This window comes from Platichthys flesus, chromosome 15, assembly GCF_949316205.1.
Source record: "Platichthys flesus chromosome 15, fPlaFle2.1, whole genome shotgun sequence".
NCBI lineage: Eukaryota > Metazoa > Chordata > Actinopteri > Pleuronectiformes > Pleuronectidae > Platichthys > Platichthys flesus.
In genome coordinates this window covers 584,936-588,785 of record NC_084959.1, presented here as the reverse complement: position 1 = coordinate 588,785, position 3,850 = coordinate 584,936, and the positions used below count along the sequence as shown (strand labels likewise).

The following is a 3,850-nucleotide window of genomic DNA, read 5'->3' as shown; positions in this document are numbered from 1 at the left end:
ATCCACTGCTCAGCCAGGAGAGAGAGAGGGCGAGAAACAAAGAGTGAGAATATAAATGGAGGGCTACATGGTGTGCCCCCCCTCCTCCCTCTCTTTCTCCCCTCCCTCCCTCCCTCTCTCCCTCCCCCCTCTCTCTCTCCCCTGACAAGGCAGAAAGGACGTGGTCCATGAGGAAACTCATCATTCATAATGAATGGACGATGGAGGAGTTACTGGGTTGATGTTAGAAAACCAAGTCAAAAATGAGAAGATCAGACTCGTGAGGTTTTTACCTGTTTAGTATGATTTAGGGTTTTCATCCATTTGTTTTTAAAAGAATCTAAGATTATATTAATCATTATCTGTCCTATATGTATAATGTTATATGTCAGATGTTAATAATAAATCAATCAAAACGCTTAGATAATGACATAAATGTGTAAAAGTAAAATTAATTAATAAATAATTAATCTGATCTAATACTGTTTGCTTTTCTCAGCAGAATAACATTTTACGTACCTTAGCTTAGCTTCGTTAGCTTACTGGTTGCTTATTTTTAGTTAACAGATACTCAAACACTGGTGAGATGTTGAGTCAGGCTTCCTGATGTTCGGCCAATCAGAGGAAAGTAAAGAAAGTTCTTCACATGCGAACATACATGATCATGTGACTGTGACGTCCTCACATGAATCGTTTCTAGCATGTTTCCACGTTGTTTTAATCAGCTGTCACTCTACAGCTCCACCTGCTGGTGGTCTGTGACAGAAAAAAGTCATCACTTGCAAACTTGGTGACATGTTGAATCTTCACTCTGCAGTTTAATAAAGATTTCACTGGAGCTGGTGAATCTTAGCCTGGATGGCAGACGAATTTAGCCCCGCCCACAACATTTGAGGTCGGGAAGTTCGGTCTGGAGTCGCTCGGTTGGGGAGAAATTATGCCCGGTTCGAAATCATCCGGACCAATCAGATTGTCAGGGATGACTTTATACGATGATGGACAGATGATCAACGGTACGTAATCAACCACGTCATCAAAGTGCCCTTGGGTTGAATTCGTTTTCAACAAACATGTCTGCTGCTGGAGAGCTGAGATGTGTAGATGCTGCCATTGAGTCTGTTTTAGAAGACATCGACAGCGCATTCATTTTGAAAGAGGAACAGAGAACGTGGAGGCGACGCCAAAGCACCGCGCTAGTCCCTATCGCCCCGGCGCTGGGCTGTTCACACCGGACACTGAAGCGACGCTGAACCGCCGGGCAGCGCTAATAATATCACCCGTTGATCCAGTAGATTAAAGGCATAAACTTACTTGTTGCTCCAACATTAAGCAACAGCGTCCCAACATGTGTCTTTATACAACATGTTCCGAGGATCATACAACTCACTGTACTTCTCCACTTCAATTATTAATTTAATGTCATCCATGTTGAAGAACTTCGCTGTTTGCTCCGTTACATGTCGGGTGTCGGGGGTAAATTACGGATTCTCCACTCAAACCTATGTGGAGAACGTAGCCCCCCCCCCCTCTCTTTTCATCTGTATCACTGCTTGTGTGGCTGTAGTGGATGGGCAGAGGGGGACATTTAATAATGTCATTGGTCAAATTAAAACTCCAGGACAACAGAAGGGGACTTCAAAGTATGGGATGCATATTTGATCATTTATATCATATAAGATATGTCATCAATATAGTTTAAGATCGTTTTTCAGTGTGTTTCCTGGTGCGATACACTCGCGTCAAGTGCAAAAAATAGACTCGACGCCGAAACGATCGCTGCACGGCTTTGTGCGGGTCACACCGGAGGCTGAAGCACCGCGCTGCGCCAAGGCTGCCTCGCGGTGCTTCAGCCTCCGGTGTGACCCGCACAAAGGTTTAACATGGGAGTGGATGGGAGCCAGCTGTTATTTAAGGCTTGGCGCTGCGCTGAAGCGTCCGGTGTGAACCCGGGTTAGTTAATAACTCACAATGCGTTGCTTAACATACGTCACATACTACATTGCTCGGATTGGTTGTAGGTCTATCCAATTGAGCGAAGAGGAATTTTACTTCCTGGTCAGTTGAAACACGCCCCATAATCACAGCCCAATGGAGCGGTCTCAGACTCACATTCTGACTAGAATTGTGAGTCTGAGAACGTCAGGCTAGGTGAATCGTGTTTTAATCATAAAATAATAATAATAGATTCATTATTTCTAATAAAGGTTTTACGTCATCACTCACGTGTCGTGTTGGTCGATAATAAAAGGATCAGGAACAAAACGCTGCGAGCAGGGTTCGAACCTGCGCGGGAAGATCCCATTGGATTTCAAGTCCAACGCCTTAACCACTCGGCCATCGCAGCAGACGGTACATTATATGGTTTTCTACCATTATATGCAAATACCTGTGGATACACATGGTCATATACATCTGCATATACATCTGCATATACATGTACAGAGACATGTAGAGGCCCGTGGAGACACGTGGAGACACGTGGAGACACACCCGGCTCAGTTTGACCCTGAAGAAGAAAAGACTCCGTCACTAACTTCTCAGTCTTCAGACCTCATGAACATGCTCTCACAGACGGTCCTGCACCGCCCCCTGCTGGAGACAACTAGTACACGCAGATACACAGTGAAGAACCCTGGAGCCTCCTCCATCTTTAACCGCCTCCACAGATAAAACTCACAGTTGTCTTCATGAATAACACGTGACAAGGGCCATGTCCCGTCCACACACATAGAGACTGTTCCTCCATGTTCATGTTCCCTGGGACCAGGAGTTAGAAGGTTCCATGTCCAAACACCTCACTTTTCCAGAAGGTCCTTGAACATGGCAGCGTTTTGGCACGTGACACTGTTGTGTTTCTCATTGGCTGGGAGACTTTTAGTGTGAGTTGTGGTGGGTTGAGAGAATTCATATTATTCATATTATTCATATTAATAGAATGGAATGGGTCGAGTCACCAGTTAATGAAGGAGTTCGTTGTGGGAACTGTTGGTTTCTCTATAAAACCTTGAAGGTGATGATGTATATTAATAACACGCTACAGAAGAGAGCGGTGAGGAGGCGCGTGCTCTGTCCTATATGAAGATATTAATATTGACCTCCTTGCTCTCAATGCACTCTGTGGGGATGTAGCTCAGTGGTAGAGCGCGTGCTTCGCATGTATGAGGTCCCGGGTTCAATCCCCGGCATCTCCATTCTGTTTTTCACCCGTTGATCAGAAACCAAGTGTTTCACGTTTCAATACAAACTACCTGTCTCACCTCCACATCACATGCTTTTATTCTGAAATTCACATCATACCATGAACAGAGTGTTTATACAGTGACTTGATTTCACTGAGGTGAGGTTTGATCAATTACCATATAAACCAATCAATCACATTGGATTAGTGTAGTCTCATATTCACTGGTCCCAGTTTGTCTCCTTGTCTTTAACCAGTGAGACGTCCTCTGTCCTTCAACAAGAGTCAAACTACTGAACCCTTCAACAGGTGGAGAAGATAGAGACCTCAGGGACACATGTGAGGACCCGTCTCCAGGACGGACACTAGTCAACAGATGTCCTGTGTCACAGAGGACATCAGAGAGATCAGAGTGTTTACAGCTTTCATTAGAATAAACACTTTGTAGCAGAACTGAAGATCAGTGACCTGATGGATTATTATCAGTAATGGTCGAGTATCTGAGGAGAAATATTATATATCAAGCAGACTTGTTGTGATCAGAGTCCACCATCAGGATCAGGATCCACCATCAGGATCAGGATCCACCATCGTCCACATGTACATAAACATGTGGATCTGTTTTAAGTTCCTGTAAGCTCAGTCTACCACACCTCTGTCATCACTAATCTTTATATGTATATATATATGAAA

The 3,850-nt window shown here is 44.3% G+C and overlaps 2 non-coding genes across 2 annotated transcripts; one reads left to right on the top strand and one right to left on the bottom strand.

The window, feature by feature from the left end:
* Positions 1-2,241: 2,241 nt before the first annotated feature.
* Positions 2,242-2,323, bottom strand: trnas-uga (transfer RNA serine (anticodon UGA)). The gene has a single exon. It is a non-coding gene; the product is annotated as a tRNA-Ser (tRNA).
* A 775-nt stretch (positions 2,324-3,098) lies between these two features.
* trnaa-cgc (transfer RNA alanine (anticodon CGC)) lies at positions 3,099-3,170 on the top strand. The gene has a single exon. It is a non-coding gene; the product is annotated as a tRNA-Ala (tRNA).
* The last annotated feature ends 680 nt before the right edge of the window (positions 3,171-3,850 follow it).